Source organism: Ranitomeya variabilis, chromosome 1, assembly GCF_051348905.1.
Source record: "Ranitomeya variabilis isolate aRanVar5 chromosome 1, aRanVar5.hap1, whole genome shotgun sequence".
Taxonomy (NCBI): Eukaryota; Metazoa; Chordata; class Amphibia; order Anura; family Dendrobatidae; genus Ranitomeya; species Ranitomeya variabilis.
This window is the reverse complement of record NC_135232.1, coordinates 1069545440-1069564822: the sequence shown is the minus strand read 5'-3', so window position 1 is coordinate 1069564822 and position 19383 is coordinate 1069545440. Positions and strand designations below refer to the sequence as shown.

General features: G+C 46.2%; 1 protein-coding gene across 3 annotated transcripts in view; it reads right to left on the bottom strand.

The window, feature by feature from the left end:
• The window catches only part of ARAP2 (ArfGAP with RhoGAP domain, ankyrin repeat and PH domain 2), a 441859-nt gene that overhangs the window by 123139 nt on the left and 299337 nt on the right, over positions 1-19383 (bottom strand). The gene's annotated exons all lie outside the window — the stretch shown is intronic.

Sequence of the window (19383 nt, the reverse complement as noted above, 5' to 3'; positions counted from 1 at the left end):
GGCCAATGTTCTCATTGTTTCTGAAAAACTCCCCAGATTTGCCTAAGCTACTTGTGAATGTATGCCACTGTGTGCGCCAATTTCACAAGTCTGCTACAGATGTCTTCGGTCTGTCAGGGCTGCAGAAGTACTTGCAAGTGCCACCTTGCAGCAGAGGGCAGTAGATGAATATCAGCAACAACATACCCATCAGTATTCTGATCAGCCTCCGTACATAAGAACCAACAAGTGGGCATGGATGTCTGACATCTGTGTGGTTCTAAAAATTCTTTAAGGAAACAGTTAAGATAGTGAGCAGAGATGACACCATAATCAGCGTAACCAACTGGCTACTGTGTCTACTCAAACACTTGCAAAAAAGCGACCGGCAAGTTACAGGGGTCACATATCCCCCTACCGTCGACCAGACGGAAGTAAGCCGTCTTAACACCTCCCATCAAACTATATTAGACTCTGAAGTATCTTCATCTACACCACAGGTGATTAATCTCTTGGAACATGTACTTACTACCGCAGAACTTTCTGTTCTTCAAAAAGGTCTGAGTTTTGTTCCTACACATGCAGTTGATAAATTTACCTTGGTTAAGGACCTTTACCTTTTTTGTAGGAATCTTACTTTCCAGGTCATCTACAAGAAACCTGATCTCATGCAATCAATCCCTGTGGATGAACGTCAAGCCTTTCAGGATTTACTGAAATTGTTGGAAGAGAGTGAGTCTGGTTTGAATAGGAGAAGATTTCCAAACAGAAATAAATCTTTGAAAACGCCTTCTTTTTCCTTGGTCGCTGCCATCAAAATATTTTTCGAATTGGTTAAACGGGACATCCTCACCATGCCTGTTCAGGTGGGTACATTTTCTAATCTCAATCCACCGGAGAAACGAGCCCTCTTTGACTTACAAAATAACAAGGAATTTGACATCAAAGAGGTGGACAAAGGGGGCAATGTTGTTTTGTGGTCTGTTAAGGCCCCGTCACACTTAGCGACGCTAATGCGATCCCGACAACGATACGACCTGTCAGGGATCGTTGCTGCGTCGCTATGTGGTCGCTGGTGAGATGTCAAACAGTGAGATCTTCCCAATGACGCAGCAGCGATGCGACGAACTGTAGCGACCTGTACAATGATGTCGTTGGTCGTTGTGACCCTGTCACATGGCAGCTATTATGACGATTCAGACCTCGATGAGGGACGTCCTGTGTGACGTTGTAGTCAACGGGGTCGTTGGTAAGGTGTCAAACACAGTGATGTGTGCTACCCAGCGGGACCTCAATGATCAAAAAAAGGTCCAGGCCATTCCGACACGACCAGCGATCTCACAGCAGGGGCCTGGTCGCTGCTACGTGTCAAACATAGCAAGATCGCTACTGTTGTGACTCAGCAGCGATCTCGCTAGCGACCTCACTTAGTGTGACGGGGGCTTAAATCACTATCTAGCTGAAGCCAATAGATAGCTTAGTAACCGACGGTATTACTAGAAATTACCATCAGATCCCACACAGGTATTCCTTTCTAAATTAGAGTCATTACTCTGCATGGCTCTGCAGTTTGGTATCATCTCTTCTCAAGAAAATAAGTACTTATGGGTGGAGCATCCGGTCATTGCAACGTTTTTTATGTTGCCGAAGATCCACAAGGATGATAAGAGACCCCCTGGCAGACCAATAGTCTCTAGTATTGGCAGCATCTGTGAGAGAGCAAGTGAGTATTTGGATTTTTTTCTCCAACCTCTAGCCTTCCTCCTTGCCCTCCTTTGTAAGGGACTCAGCTCACTTTATTGAAATTTGTGGACAGATTGAACTATCGGGAGAATTCTCTTTAGTCACTTGTGACGTGGAGTCACTCTACTCCAACATTAGCCATAAGGATGGCATTGATGCTGTGACCATCCTCCTGGACAAAAATAGACATACTGATAGTGGACATGATTCTTTTCTCTTAGATCTTTTGGGGTTTGTTCTTCACCACATTTTTTTTCTGTTTAATAGGACATTTTTTCTACAAACATCAGGAGCGGCGATGGGTGCCAAGTGCGCGCCAGTCTATGCAAATATTTTCTTAGGCTGGTGGGAGGAGAATGTTGTGTACCCATCCATGACCTTTCAAAACCAGGTCTGTCATTGGTATCGTTATATAGATGACATATTTTTTCTGTGGATGGGTACGAGGGGTGACTGCATTGAGTTTCTTAGTGAACTTAACATCAATTCCCACAACATCTTTCTCACACACTGTATTTCCAACAGCTCTGTCACATTTTTGGATTTGAAGATATTTGTGCAGTACCATCAACTGGCCACAGACCTCTTCTGTAATCTGACTGCAATGAATGCACTTTTAGAGTTTACTAGTTTCCTCCCTTGGCATACTAAAGGTGGGTGTACCCACGGGACAATTTTTGCGTATTAGATGCAATTGCACCATCGACCAAGATTTTCTACTGCAGGCTCGGGGCCTTACGGATCGCTTCAAACAAAGGGGCTACCCCAAACATGTGATATCTACAACCTTTCAAAGTGCAAGAAAACATGATCAAGCATCTCTTCAGTCATTGGGACGACGCTGCCGGGAGTCACAGACAAGATTTATTACGGACTATAACCGCAACTGGCAGCAGGTGAGAGAGATCTTATCCAGACATTGGTTGGTACTACGAGCAGATGTCCAAACGGTTGAAGTCACTAGTGACAGGCCGCTTCTCACGGCAAGGAGGGCCCCAAGTCTAAGGGATTTACTGACCAGGAGCCACTTTTCTAGACCCAACATTAGGTGAAATAGGGGCATTATCCTGAGGGGGCCATTCCCATGTGGGGATTGAAATATCTGCCCTTTTGCGATCCCAACTCAGGATACATTTATGAATCTGGTTAACCATAAAAGGCATCCATTAAAAGCCTATATTAAAGGGACTCTGTCACCCCAAAAATTGTATCTGAGCTAAGCCCACCGGCATCAGGGGCTTATCTACAGCATTCTGTAATGCTGTAGATAAGCCCCCGATGTAACCTGAAAGATGAGAAATAAAGGTTATATTATACTCACCCAGGGGCGGTCCCGCTGCGGTCCGGGTCCAATGGGCATCGCGGTCCGGGTCCAGTGCCTCCTATCTTCAAACGATGACGTCCTATTCTTGTCTTCTTGCCGTGGCTCCTGCGCAGGCATACTTTGTCTGCCCTGTACTGAAATATCCCTATACCAGGTGGTATGAGTAAACATGGAGAATTCTCACTCATTACGTAATTGGTGGAAGCAGGGGGCCTTTTGGTTCACCGTATCGATTGGATTGAGGGTTACTTTGGAGGATGGAACCATCTTATTAAGGATATGGATATTGCCAAAGGACACTTAGACAGTATCGCTCTTTATCCTGTGTGTGAACAGAGTTTATGGGGCTGATATTATCTGTTCCTATATATATTTTTTTCATGCATCATAATAAAATCATAAGGCATCATATAGACTCACTCATTTATGTATGTTCATATTTTTTCTTTCATTATTATTATCCAATTTTCATCTTTTACCTTATCATTTATTATTACTATTATATTTTTATTTTAGTTATATGTTATTTTGCATATATATATATATATATATATATATATATATATATATACACTTTATATTGTTTATTTAATTACTTTTATTTTTGTTTGTACTGATTCTTGTTTCCACCAGGTCCTAGATACAGGTCTCTGCTGTCTAAGGTTATCTTCGTACAGTGGGTGGTTAATATGGCTCTACTCTTTGGGACACAAGCCCACTCTCCTGGCCATTCATTCCGGCTGGTACCAGCGCTTGCGAATCTCTCTTTCCCTCCCCTGTTCCCTCCTCCTCTTTGTCTTTCCATTTTGCTCAGGCACAATGTGACCCTATATTGAGCCGCGGGTGCGCACGTGTGGCTTTCACCATGGATACGATACACACATCCGCTATGCATTTTAGACATCCGCTTGTTCTCCACACCATCAACGTCCTTCCCGGCATCTTCCAGTCCCACTCTGACACAGCGGTATGGCTTTCACCTAATTTCTAGCTATATTTAAACCGGATATACTCACCTTAGATTCACTTACCCTGACGAAGCTGCTGCGGCAACGATACGCGTGGAGCCTTTCCCTCACCTCCCACTCTATTCTTGGGTTATTATACCTGTTTGGCCCCATTCAGGAGCCGTATCTTTGAGCCTGCTACATAGTGGCTTTTGTGTGCATATTATGGGCTATTTGGCCTATACAGTTGTTCTAAGAATATAAGGCTATGGAGTACGACTCTGCGATCAACTATCAGGTTGTATTTGTGTGATCAATATTATGGGAGCTCCCTAAAGGTCTATTGTATATGGCATTTATCCAGAGTGCTCTTTTGGTCTTTGAATGTGAATTATGCACATGTTTGTCTAAATCTTAGTTGTTCACAGCTAGAATCTTAGCATTATTTATTGACATGTACACAGCTCTCTTCATGTATTTGTTAATATAGGATTTTTTGTATTGCTTGTTAGGTGTCGAGTTCCCGCCACTGCACAGGGGAAATCTCGAACCATGTCCGCTGCGGTCTCCTATTCTCCTTCAGCCACAGTGGAACCTGCTCAGCGGAGACGTTGGTCCCAACGTCTGGCTCAAGCTGATACTGTGCGAATGTTTACTGCTGCCTTTCCAGGCGCTGCCTTTCCAGGCACTGCCTTTGTAGCCAGCACTGATCAGCAGCAAGCAGGCCTTTCTGGGATTAAGTCCTGCTTTTCCCATACTGAGCATGCCCACAGGATGACCTCCCATTGGAGGTCGGGGGTCATATGCTCAGGTCCTGTTGTGGCTCCTATTGGACCATCAGGAAGGTCCTGGAGCGCTACTACTATAAAAGGTTCATATGGCCTCTCGGCCATGCGCTAGTGTAAACTTATTTACTTGTGTGTGTGTAGATGAATGCCTGTCGATGGATGAAAGCTCTGAATCATTCCCATCCCTAGTGTTGTTGCCTGCTCGCGAATGGTGGAAGCTACCTAGTGCCAGACAGTGCTACTCTGCACATCCAGCACACAAATCAGCGTCTCTCAGCAGCGACCGCCAGTGCAGCGCTGTGCGCTTAGAGCTCTTTCCAGGCCCTGGTTAGGGTGGGTAGTGGCATCCGCCAGAGCGGCGTTGTATGCACTCTTGTGCGATAAATTATTATTATTAGTTCAGTTCTACCCCTGACACCACAGTAACGGTGTCAAGCGTAAGAGGTCTAGAGGAAATCTTTCCTCGTGTCTTGGGACAGAGTTCTGTGACCCTTTACTTGCACTCTCTGTGCGGTATCATGGCCCTGTGATGCAACAGGGTTCGCTTCCTTCATACCGGGTGAAGCTAACCCGTGTGCGTATTCACATTATACCGCCATCTAGTCCGCTATTACCGAGCAGCAGGTGTCCTTTCTGCACAGTGGACCCTGGACAGCGAACGCACCTCATATCCTCTCTAAATATTATTTGGTGTGTTCCGCCAGTCCTAACATTACACTAGCGCCAGGGTCTGGCTAGTAATGGTGGACAAACAGTGACTGCAGCGGTACATCCAGCAGCTGGATGGCAGGTTGGCTGCTCTTGAGTGCACAACCTCAGCTTTGGATGTTACCGCAGTAGCTGTTGAGTCTGCTAGCATGGCTGCAGCCACTTTGTCCACTGCCACCCCTGTTCCGACCTTAGCAAGTCTTGTAGGGGATTTGTGAACCAATGTGCGATTCACCTTAAGCTCCTGGCTGGACGTTTCTCCTCAGAGTGGGCTAAAGTGGGATTCATTATTTCTCTCTTGTCAGACAGGGCATTGGAGTGGGCTATGCCGCTGTGGGAGCACGATGATCATGTGGTGCAGAGTGCTTCGTGGTTTCTGAGCACTCTGAAACAGGTCTTTTTGGGACCCCAACTCACCCATGATATGTCACTCCAACTGCTGGCATTGACACAGGGTTCATCCATGGTCAGTCATTTTTCCATCCACTTCCGGACTTTAGCATCTGAGCTGGAGTGGCCTGATAAAGCCCTCATCCCTGTATTTTGGAGGGGGCTGGCTGACCATGTGAAGGATGTCTTGGCCACTAGAGAGATTCCTGCCACACTGGAGGAGCTAATAACTGTATCCACCCACATCGACCTTCATTTTAATGAGCGAAGGATGGAGCGAGCCCAGTGTAGGCAGAGGTTTCGGCTGGCTCCCACATTCGCCAAACCTCTGGGATCTCTGTTCCAGGCGCCCGAGCCATATGAGGCCGTGGAGGTGTCACGAGCAGGGTCTAAGTCCTGGACCGCTCGTGCACTCAAGGTCTGTCCGGTCTGCCAGCAGTCAGGTCATTATGCCAGGAAATGTCCCCTGTTATGGTTCCCAATGGCAGGGGAACATCAGGAGCATAGAAAAACGTACAAGCTCTCCGGTGATGGAAACTAGAGCTGACCGCGATGCTAAACCTATACACACAAATAATAGTAGCCCCCCACATATAATAACGGTGAGTTCAGATGAAAAGACACACGTAGTATGAAAGCAGATTTAGCACAGCGAGGCCCACTAACTAGATAGCAGAAAGATACAATAGTGGACTTCGCGGTCAGCTACAAAACCCTATCAAATACCATCCTGAAATTACCTTAAACTTATGTGCCAACTCATGACACCGGAGTGGTAATTTCAGCCCACAAGAGCTTCCAGCTGCAGAGAATCACATAACTGCAAACTGGACAAAACATACAAAAATAGACTAAGGACAAAATAGTCCAACTTAGCTGATCAGCAGACTGGGAGCAGGAACATGCAACAGAATGACTCTGGTTACATTGATGGCCGGCACTAGAATGACTGAGGAGCAAGGCTAAATAGGAACTCCCACATCCTGATAGAAACAGGTGAACTGAAAAAGCAAAGCTCACAAGACACCAGTACCACAAGTGACCACCGGGGGAGCCCAATAACCGAATCACAACAGTACCCCCCCCTTAAGGAGGGGGCACCGAACCCTCACAAGAACCACCAGGGCGATCTGGATGAGCCCTATGAAAGGCACGGACCAAATCAGAGGCATGAACATCAGAAGCAGTAACCCAAGAATTATCCTCTTGACCGTAGCCCTTCCACTTAACCAGATATTGAAGTCTCCGTCTGGAAACACGGGAGTCCAAGATTTTCTCCACCACGTACTCCAATTCACCCTCAACCAGCACAGGAGCAGGAGGCTCAACAGAAGGCACAACTGGTACCTCATACTTCCGCAACAATGACCGATGGAAAACATTATGGATAGCAAAGGATGCTGGGAGGTCCAAACGAAAAGACACAGGGTTAAGAATTTCCAAAATCTTATAAGGACCGATGAACCGAGGCTTAAACTTAGGAGAAGAGACCCTCATCATGACGTCTTTTACGGCATCAGAGAGACCTTCTCTGAAACTTGCCGCCAGAGCGCACTCATTCCACTGAGTAAGCACAGACCACTTTCGAAATTTTTGGCAATATATTTCGGCTTCATCTTGCCCCTGAGAGAGGGCTATCAAGGCTTTTTCAGCCTGTATCTCTAAATTAGGTTCCTCATAAAGCAACCCTAAGGCCAGAAAAAACGCATCCACATTGAGCAACGCAGGATCCCCTGGCGCCAATGAAAATGCCCAATTTTGAGGGTCACCCCGCAGTAATGAAATAACAATCTTAACCTGCTGGGCAAGATCTCCAGCAGAGTGAGGTCTCAGAGAAAGGAACAATTTACAATTGTATTTAAAATTCAGAAAACAAGATCGATCTCCAGAAAAAAACTCTGGTATAGGAATTTTAGGTTCAGACCGAGGAGCATGTATAACAAAATCTTGTATATTCTGAACTTTAGCAGCAAGATTATTCAAATTTTAAACTCTCGCCAGGCCAGATGGTCCCTATTTTTCTCCTGGCTCCACTTTACCCTCCATTTTCTCTCCGGGGAGAAGAACACTCATGCCGATGCTCTCTCCCACTCCTTGGTGTCATCAGAGGAGGAGGAGTCTCGGCTTGTTGTCCCTTCAGAGAGCCTGAGAACTGTGGTCCCAGTTTCGCTAGAGTCTGTGCCCCCAGGCAAGACTTTCATTCCATCTAATTTGTGACTGGTGGTTCTCTTTTGGGCTCACTCGTCCAGAGTGGGTGGACATTTTGGGACCAAGAGGACATCTGAGCTTCTGGCAAGGACGTACTGGTGGCCGCATATGGCCTGTGACGTCATGGACTATATTTGTGTGTGTCTCCTGTGCTAAGAATCGGTCTCCTCGGCAACGGCCTGCTGGGCTACTTTACCCCCTGCTGGTGGCAGACAGGCCCTGGGAGATGGTAGGGAAGGACTTCGTGGTGGGCTTACCCAAGTCTTGTAGCTGCCCATTATCTGGGTAGTCACCGACCATTTTTCTAAAATGGTGCACTTAGTTCCGCTTCCATGGTTACCTTCTGCACGGGCCTTGGCGACGTTGTTCATTAAATATGTTTTCCATCTACATGGCATGCCTGACAAAATTGTCAGTGACCGGAGACCCCAGTTTGCATCTCGCTTCTGGAAAGAGCTCTGTCGTTTACTCAGCATTGAGCTGAATCTCTCTTCTGCGTACCATCCCGAGACGAATAGGTTAGTAGAGAGGGCCAACCAGACTCTAGTCACATTCCTTGGACATTTTGTCTCCGCAAGGCAGGATGACTGGGCATCTTTGCTATCGTGGGTGGAATTTGCTTTGAATAATGCCGTAACCGACTCCACCGGGCAGACCCCATTCCTCCTTAATTATGGCCAGCATCCGCGTGTCCCTGTGCCCATGCCCATGTCATCCACCGATTCTAGGGTGGCAAACTGGGCAGTGGAGGCACTCGACATTTGGGACCACACACAGGATGCCATCCGGGCCTTCAAGGAGAGAATGAGGGTTTCTGCCGATGCACACCGGTGCCCTGCTCCGACCTTTGCTCCTGGTGACTTAGTGTGGCTCTCCGCCCATAACATCAGGCTGCGAGTTGGGTCCACTAGGTTTGTGCCACGCTACATAGGCCCTTTCAAGGTTCTGGAACAGGATAACCCTGTGGTCTACCATTTGGCTCTTCCTCCACGCCTTGGAATCACAGACACTTTTCATGTATCCCTCTTAAAGCCCGTCTATATGTTCCTATTTTACGATTCATCTGCCAGGACATCGGGTTCATCCACGGACGAGTACGAGGTGAACTCTATCTTGGGGTGCAAGGTGGTACATGGCAAAAAATATTATCTGGTGGACTGGAAGGGTCACGGCCCAGAGGACAGAACCTATGGAGCACATTCGGGCTCTGCTGCTCATTGCAGCCTTTGAACATAGCGAGGCCCAAGGAGGAGGGGCCCCTAGGAGGGGGGTAATGTTAGGTGTCGAGTTCCCGCCGCTGCACAGGGGGAATCTCGAACCATGTCCTCTGTGGTCTCCCATTCTCCTCCAGTCGCAGTGGAACCTGCTCAGCAGAGACTTCGGTCCCAACATTTGGCTCAAGCCGATACTGTGCGAATGGTTGCTGCTGCCTTTCCAGGCACTGCCTTTGTAGCCAGCACTGATCAGCAGCAAGTAGGCCTTTCTGGGACTAAGTCCTGCTTTTCCCATACTGAGCATGCCCACAGGACAACCTCCCATTGGAGGTCGGGGGTCACATGCTCAAATCCTGTTGCGGCTCCTATTGGACCATCAGGAAGGTCCTGGAGTGCTACTGCTATGAAAGGTTTGCATGGCTGCTCAGCCATGCGCTAGTGTAAACTTATTTACTTGTGCGTAGATGAATGCCTGTCGATGGATGAAAGCTCCGAATCATTCCCATCCCTAGTGTTATTGCCTGCTCGCAAATGGTGGAAGCTACCTAGTGCCAGACAGTGCTACTCTACACATCCAGCACACAAATCAGGGTCTCTTAGCAGCGACCACCAGTGCAGCACCATGCGCTTAGTGCGCTTTCCGGGCCCTGGTAAGGGTGGTTAGTGGCGTGCGCCAGAGCGGCGTTATGCGCACTCTTGTGCAATAAATTATTATTATTAGTTCAATTCTACCCCTGACACCACAGTAACGGTGTCAAGCATAGGAGGTCTACACATATATATGTAAACCCCCTAGGGGTAATTGTTTTTAAGCCCTTGCACATAGTACATAGGCTTTACGAGACTAGAAGTCCCACTCCTTCCAAATGAGTCCCTACTCTGCATGTCTTCCAGTGTTAATTGGAATGCCACCTTCTATTTTTTGGCACTACAGTTACTCACATACCCTTCCTGAGCACGTAGGTCCTCCTCCATTGTCAGTCCACTGACGCTCTGCCATTGACTCTCTTCAAATGAACTGCACTGACTCTCTGCTCTTCACTAGTTACAATGAATGCGGCCTTCTCCAATCCATTGTTGTTGTGGGGTGTTTCTCAATTTTTAATACAACATTGGTGGAAAGATCTTCACTTTCAAAATAGTCTTTACTCAGCATGTCAACAGCTTTAGTTTCATTCAAGTCAAGTTCTTGTGTTTTCCCATTTTGTTCTATTCCTCTTTGTTTTATATCAGTATCATCTGATGGAAATCAGTGTTTGTTCTGGTCGCTTAAATCTTTTCCACAGTCCACAACATGATAGCTTTTTTCCATGAATTACTTGACAAATTCTTTTTCTTTGTACCATCTTTTTTAATTAGTCAACAATAATTTTTCAAAGGCCATCCTCTACTTTACTTACAAGGTGTATTGCAATCCCTCCTTTAAATATATGCTAGGCTTTGAACATAGTGCATACGGTTTACCAGTGTAGGAGTCCCACTTAAAATTCTATAAAAAATTTATTCTTAGGCCATCCTCTACTTGTTTTCAAGGCTGTGTTGCATTTCCTCCTTTAAATTTATGCGAGGTTTTGATTGTAATGCATAGCCTTTACCAGTGTAGGAGTACTTTTGAAAATTCAAAAAAAAAAATATTCTGAAGCCAGCCTCTACATGTCTTTTCCAGTATTGCTGTCCCTTCTTAAACTTTTCTAGACCTTACCAGTCTAGGAATCACATTCTTTTTAAAATTCCACAACAAAATTATCTGAGGTCATTCTCTTCATGTCTTCCAGTGTGTATTGGAGTCTCTCGTTTAAATTTTTGCTAGGTCTTACCAGTGTAGGAGTCAAACTCTTAAAAATTCTACAAAAAAGTTTTCTGAGGCCATCCTCTACTTGTCTTCCACAGTGTTCTGTAATTCCGCCTCTATTTACCAGTTTAGCAGTCACACTCTTTTGATTATTCTAAAAGAAAGTGAGTGGGAGATGAGGAGAAGTAAGTGGCCGCTAGCTCTAGATAGAACATTCTTGTGTAGAAGCTTCTGGAACACAGATGAGTATATACAGCTCTGGAAAATATTAAGACCCCTTTCTGCCAGCTGACGGAATAGTACGTCAGCTGGCAGATCCCCTGCTTTGAGGTGGGCTCCGGCGCTGAGCCCACCTTAAAGCCGCGACATGTCAGCTGTTTTGTACAGCTGACATGTGCGCGCAATGAGCGCGAGCGGAATCGCGATCCGCCCGCGCCCATTAACTAGTTAAATGCCGCCGTCAAGCGCTGACAGCGGCATTTAACTAGCACTCCCGGCCGCGCGGCCGGGAGTGCTCGCACTGCTGACCCCGTCACATGATCGGGGGTCAGCAGTACATCGCCATAACAACCAGAGGTCTCCTTGAGACCTCTATTGTTGTTGATGGCCGAATGCTTTGAGCGCCACCCTGTGGTCGGCGCTCAAAGTACACGACCATTTCTGCTACATAGAGGTGATCTGCATTTCACCTCGATGTAGCAGAGCCGATCAAGTTGTGCATGCTTCTAGCCTCCTATGGAGGCTATTGAAGCATGCCAAAATTAAGAAAAAAAAGTGTTTAAAAATATTAAAAAAAATAAACAAAATATAAAAGTTCAAATCACCCCCCTTTTGCCCCAATCAAAATAAAATAATAAAAAAAAATCAAACCTACACATATTTGGTATCACCGCGTTCAGAATCGCCTGATCTATCAATAAAAACAAAGGATTAACCTGACCGCTAAATGGCGTAGCGAGAAAAAAAATCAAAACACCAAAATTACATTTTTTGGTCGCCGTGACATTGCATTAAAATGTAATAACGGGCGATCAAAAGAATCTATCTACACCAAAATGGTATCATTAAAAACGGCAGCTCGGCACGCAAAAAATAAGCCCTCACCTGACCCCAGATCATGAAAATTGGAGACGCTACGGGTATCGGAAAATCGCGCAATTTTTTTTTTTTTTTTTTTAGCAAATTTTGGATTTTTTTTTCACCACTTAGATAAAAAAGAACCTAGACATGTTAGGTGTCTATGAACTCGTAATGACCTGGAGAATCATAATGGCAGGTCAGTTTTAGCATTTGGTGAACCTAGCAAAATAGCCAATCAAAAAACAAGTGTGAGATTGCACTTTTTTTGCAATTTCATCACACTTGGAATTGTTTTCCCGTTTTCTGTTACACGGCATGGTAAAACCAATGATATATTTAAAAAGTACATCTCGTCCCGCAAAAAATAAGCCCTCACATGGCCATATTGACGGAAAAATAAAAAAGTTATGGCTCTGGGAAGGAGGGGAGCGAAAAACGAAAACGAAAAAACGGAAAAAGCTCCGGGGGTGAAGGGGTTAAGAGACCATTGCAAAACGTTTAGTTTGTCTGATTTTTCTCTTTATATGTATATTTTTGAGTAAAATGTAAATTGTTCTTTTATTCTAACATGTCTCCGAATTTCCAAGCAATATTTTTTGTATTTTTTTTCTGACAAAGAAAAATGGTCAAATTTAAAAAAAAATACCAGTGCTTTCAGACCTAAAATAATGCAAAGAAAACAAGTTCATAATCATTTAGAAACAACAATACTAATGTTTTAGCTCAGGAAGAGTTCAGAAATCAATATTTTGTGGAATAACCATGGTTTTTAATCACAGCTGTCTGCTTCTGGAGCAACAATTTAAGCAGTTCTTTTTTTGATGGCTTGTGACTATCCATCATCCTCTTCATTACATTCCAGAGGTTTTCAATGGGGTTCAGGTCTGGAGATTGGGCTGCCCATGACAGGGTTTTCATGTGGTGGTCTCCTAATTTTTGCCAGAGCTGTATAGGCAAACGACCGAGGTCAACCTCAGTTAATTACCTATCTATATTATCTATATTATAATGAAGTTTGATTACCCTAATTTTTGTTCTGTTTCATTACATTTAATTGACATATTTAAAAGCTGTTATTAGGTGAAAGAACCTATTAGATAATAATTTACTGGGGGATTTTCTAGATTTTGACTGATCAGAGACCTCCACAGGGTTAATCCAGCACTGACTTCAACTGTCCAAGTCATGTAGTTTTCCCACAGAATCAGCTCAGCATAATTGTAAAATCCCATACTTATAAGTAAATTTTAAATGTTGCTGCACGGTATAAGACAGATATAGCAGAGCTGAGTGTGTCATATGATCTCACCTTGCAATATTGGGTTAAATAATAGTATTTTATTTCCAGATGTATTTCTTTATGTGTGTGTGTATTCACTAAAGGTGATTACTGTGGAGCAAAAAGGCACCGCACTTTCGCTACTTCGCCTACAGGGTATCGTCTGGGTGCAACACATTTTATTCAATGAAGCATTCAGCTCATCTGGTGGATAAGAAAATAAAGAAACAGTTCTCGGGCATTGGAGACTCAAGTGACAGATTAGTCACCAACTTTTTGTTTAACATAGTTTTAAAATACACAGAGCTTAGGAAACAGTAATGAGTGTGGAAATCCCAGCTAGAAAATAATATCCTGATTATATCATTATTCTTTCTAATTACTGTCATTTGAATTCTCCAGTGAGAAAAGACACATTTCTATGTCTACTAATGGCTGCAAATCAGCAGGTATTCTTAGAAAATTGCACTAGTCCGTACGATCAGACTTACCGACAAGGCAAAATCTACTTAGATGTAACGCTTTCATTAAAATAATGGCCATTTCTACCGGTAACATTTGTATTGTACTTAATAAAGGTAGAAACTTATTCTCAACAAAAACAATACCATTTAAAGCATCTAGAATGGACAAAAAGAGAACATTTAATTGGTATTCATTGTGATTAGTGGAAGTAGTCGGTTTATGGTCTAAACCAAATTATATGTGCAAGTAGTTTCATCAGCTCAGTTAAAACATCAAAAGTGGAAAAACTGTTCTGATATAGTGTCTTAATTTCCTGCTTCTACCAGAAACTTGAAAATGTAGTTGGTTATGTAAAAATTACACTGGGACTACCAAGCAACAGCAAGTCTAAGACCACTCAGGAACTCCTATATTAGTTAAAAGGAACCTGTCGCCAGTAGTGTTGAGCATTCCGATACCGCAAGTATCGGGTATCGGCCGATACTTGCGGTATCGGAATTCCGATACCGGGATTCCGATACTTGCCGCGTATCGGATACCGGAATCGGAAGTTCCCAGATTCAAAATGCACAAATTCAGCCAATGAGAATGATTTCAAGTGTGGGCACATCCTGTTCAGCATGGAGGGCATGAAACTACTGGCATGGCTGTGATTGGCTGCTGAAATGATGTCATGATGCAGTTTAAAAGTCGCTGGCGCCATTTTGCGATCACTCTGCTGTGAATTCAGTTAGTGACAGAACGCTGTTTGCTGACTGAGGGCCAGTTTAGAGATAGCGATTTGCTTCTTTGTGCTTTCCAAAGGCTAATTTAGCAACCGCTGTGTTCACCTACTATTCACCTTGCTTTTGCCTTGTAGCGCTGTTTTCACAGCGATCTGCAAGGTCTGTGTGTGTGTGTGTGTGAGTGCAGCCCACTCTCTAGTCTGAGTGCAGCCACATAGGCCATCCATAGCTGGTTGTATTCAGTTCAGGGAGGGTGGTTCATTGCCTCATACTGTTCTTTTTTTTCTTTTTTTTTCCAAGTAGTGTAGTCTGCTGCTAATTTTTAACAAAAAATCCTATTAGTGTCTTTCCACCCGTCTCCAGCTAATTTGTGGAAAAACACTACATAGGATAACGTAGAGGAGGGTTTTTGGGCCTTGCAGCGCCGTTTACGGCTGTCTGCACGGTCTCCGTGTGACTGCAGCTCGCCCTGTAGTCTGTGAGCAGCCATAGCCTGGTTGTCTCCAGCTCAGGGTTGTTCACTGCGTCATACCGCAAAATCAATTTTCATTTTGTTTTAAGTAGTGCAGGCTGCTGCACATTTTTCAAAAAATTCCTATTAGTGTCTTTCCACCCGTCTCCAGCTAATTTGTGGAAAAACACTACATAGGATAACGTAGAGGAGGGTTTTTGGGCCTTGCAGCGCTGTTTACGGCTGTCTGCACGGTCTCCGTGTGACTGCAGCTCGCCCTGTAGTCTGTGAGCAGCCATAGCCTGGTTGTCTCCAGCTCAGGGTTGTTCACTGCGTCATACCGCAAAATCAATTTTCATTTTGTTTTAAGTAGTGCAGGCTGCTGCACATTTTTTCAAAAAATTCCTATTAGTGTCTTTCCACCCGTCTCCAGCTAATTTGTGGAAAAACACTACATAGGATAACGTAGAGGAGGGTTTTGGGGCCTTGCAGCGCCGTTTACGGCTGTCTGCACGGTCTCCGTGTGACTGCAGCTCTCTCTGTTGTCAGTTCAGCCCCCAAAAAATAAATAAATAATAAAGTTCACCAAACACACCAGTGACACCACTTTACATTTCTGTAGGCCACATTAGCTCATATTAAAGTCTAGTCCACACTTTAGAAAATTAGTGTTTCTTATACCTGTTAGGAGGAGTTGTTCAGGAATAAGCACACAAAGCCGTTAGTACTTTTCTGCTTATCTTTATCAGTCACCCAAGATGAAGAAGGCAGTGAGTAAGGCACGTGGGCGTGGGCGTGGGTGCGGAGCAGGGAGGGGACGTGGGGATTCTGTGCCCGCTGCGGGCACCGGTGACTCATCAGCTCCCACTTTCACAAGGGAACAGTCATTCATGCGCAGCTTTGTCGCAGAGTGCCGTACACCGCTGCTGCGTGAAGACCAAATTGAAGCCGTCGTCGGATGGATGGCAGCTAATGCATCAACTTCAATTAGTGCCACATCCTCTCAGACACAGAGCACTGGAGAGCAGCCATCTGTCTCTTCACCACCTGCCAAATTGCCCAGGCAGACAGAGAGCCCAGAACAGGAGCCGTCTCTACTTCTGTTCTCTGAATCTCTTGGCTTGGAAACAGGGGGCCAGCCAAGCAGCATTGGAGAAATGGAAGAAGAGGCAGGGTGCAGTGATGCCCAACAGCTTTTTCTCTCTTCCTCTGAAGAGGCGGGTGGGCCAGTGGCTCCGGTCACCACATCGCAGGCTGCATCAGCTGATGATGACACTCAGGTGCCACTTACTGGTGCGTGCTCTGCTGCTGAGACTACCCAGGAGGAGCAGTTGGGGGCAGAGGGTAGTGTAGATGATGAGGTCCTTGACCCATCTTGGCGTGAGGGACAGGAAGGTGGTGGGAGCAGCTCTGAGGAAGAGATTCCCCGTACGGCCCAAAGAGGGAGAGGGAGGGAGAAGACTGCGGATCCTGCAGCCTCCGCTTTGGCAGCCGTTAGGAGCATGTCTCTTCCAAAAGCCAAAAAGGGCGCTCCCAAGACTTGCAGTGCCTGGTCCTTTTTTGACACAGTTGCAGCTGACATTTGCTATGTCAAATGCAAGGTGTGTCATCAGAAAGTCAAAAGAGGTCGAAATGTCAGCAGCCTCAATACCTCCAACATGTGGAAACATGTGCGCACCAGGCACCCGGCGGAGTTAGAAAAACACACTGAAGAGCTAGGCCAACCAACAGCGGCAGCTACCACCTCTTCAGCTCGTGTTGCCTCTTCCTCCAGCTCACACGCAGCTGGTTCGGCTTCCTCCCAGGATCGCCGTGGAAGAACCTCTGGCCCTGTTGTCCAGAGACCCGCTGTAATTCCACCCGCAGCACCACTTTCCCAGTCATCCACACACTCCCAGCCCAGTCTACAGCCATCGGTAGTACAGGCATGGGAGAAAAGGCGGCCTTTATCGTCAAACCACCCACGAGCACAGGCTCTGACTGCAGGCATTGCCAAACTTCTGTCACTGGAAATGCTGTCATTCAGGCTGGTGGAGACTGACAGCTTCCGTGACTTGATGTCATTGGCAGTCCCACAGTACAATGTGCCCAGCCGCTTTTACTTCAGCAGGCAAGCCGTCCCTGCCCTGCACAAGCATGTGGAGGGACACATAAAACACGCGCTACTGAACGCCGTCAGTAGCAAGGTCCACCTCACCACCGATGCGTGGACCAGTCAACATGGACAGGGGCGATACCTTTCCCTCACTGCCCATTGGGTTAATGTCGTTGAGCCGGGTACAGACCGTGCGAGTGGCGCAGGACGTGTCCTGCCCACTCCAAGGATTGCAGGAATCCATTCTGTACGCATTGACTCCTCCTCCTACACCAGTTCCTCAGAATCATCGCTGCAGGAGCCGTCACAGTCCACCTCCACATGGACCCTGTTGTGAATTTACTTTTTGGCTCCCTCTAGTGGCTACTAGTAATTTGACTCTGGGTTTGTCAGTCATTCCTTTTATGCTCACCTGGGTCGTTAGGTCAGGGGTGTTGCTATATAAGCTCCCTGGACCTTCAGTTCAATGCCTGGCAACGTTGATATCAGAGCTAATCTGTAGTGCTCTTGTCTACTGATCCTGGTTCCTGCTTGATTAAGCTAAGTCTGCTGTTTTTGCTTTTTGCAATTCGTTATTGTTTGCATTTTTTGTCCAGCTTGTATATTATCTGTATCCTGACCTTGCTGGAAGCTCTAGGGCGGCTGGTGTTCTCCCCCCGGGCCGTTAGACGGTTCGGGGGTTCTTGAATCTCCAGCGTGAATTTTTGATAAGGTTTTTGTTGACCATATAAGTTATCTTACTATATTCTGCTATTAGTAAGTGGGCCTCTCTGTGCTAAACCTAGTTCATCTCTGTGTTTGTCATTTCCTCTTACCTCACCGTTATTATTTGTGGGGGGCTTGTATCCTACTTTTGGGGTCCTTTCTCTGGAGGCAAGAGAGGTCTTTGTTTTCCTCTTCTAGGGGTAGTTAGCTCTCCGGCTGGCGCGAGACATCTAGCGACCAACGTAGGCATGTTCCCCGGCTACTTCTAGGGTTGGCGTTAGGAGTAGATATATGGTCAACCCAGTTACCACTGCCCTATGAGCTGGATTTTTGTACTTTGCAGACTTGCTGATATCTCTGAGACCCTCGCCATTGGGGTCATAACAGGACCCGTGATGAACGTGTACCTGTTACGACCGACATGAGCACAGCCGTGGCCAAACGTCAACAGGCCGTCTTGAAATTAATTTCTTTGGGGAATCGAAGCCACACAGCGCAGGAGCTCTGGAATGCCATCAAGCAGGAGAGCGATGTGTGGTTTGTGCCAGCGAATCTCCAGCCAGGCATAGTAGTGTGTGATAATGGCCGAAATCTGGTGGCAGCTCTGGGCCTCGGCAACCTCACTCACATCCCATGTCTGGCACATGTGCTCAATTTGGTCGTGCAGAGTTTTCTGAGGGACTATCCGGATCTTGATGCACTGCTGCACAAGGTCCGCCTAGAGTGTGCTCACTTGCGGCGTTCCAGCACGGCAAAAGCGCGCATTGCGGCTCTGCAGCGCCGACACCGCCTGCCGGAACATCGCATCATATGTGACCTACCAGGTGGAATTCCACGTTACATATGTTGGAGCGGTTGTGTGAGCAGCAGCAAGCTGTAATGGAGTACCAGCTGCTTCAGGCGCAAAGAAGTCGCAGTCAGCGCCGTACAGACTTCACAACCACAGAGTGGGCCACTATGAATGACGTCTGCCAGGTTTTGCGTCCCTTTGATTATTCCACGCGGATGGCGAGTGCAGATGATGCACTAGTCAGCATGACTGTCCCCCTTATCTGCCTGCTTGAAAAATCACTGCAAGCGCTAAGGGATGATGTTGTGGAAGAGGTGGAGGATGAGGATTCAGCATTTCCATCATCTTCTGGACAGTCAGCGCCACGTGGTTCCTCACAAACGCGTAGGCAGGGGACAGTTTGTGAGGAGGATGAGGAGGAGTCAATGGAGGAGGAAGACATCCGTCCAGAGGAGGGAGTTACACAATTGTCCAGTAGTCAGTGTGTACAGCGAGGGTGGGGTGATGACGAGTGGGCAGAGATCACGCCTCCAGCAGGGGACAGTGTTTCTTGGCCAGTTGGCAGTCTGCAGCACATGGTGGATTACATGCTGCAGTGCCTGAGAAACGACCGCCGCATTGCCCACATTCTCAACATGTCTGATTATTGGGTGTTCACCCTCCTCGATCCTCGCTACCGGGACAACGTAGAAAGCCTCAT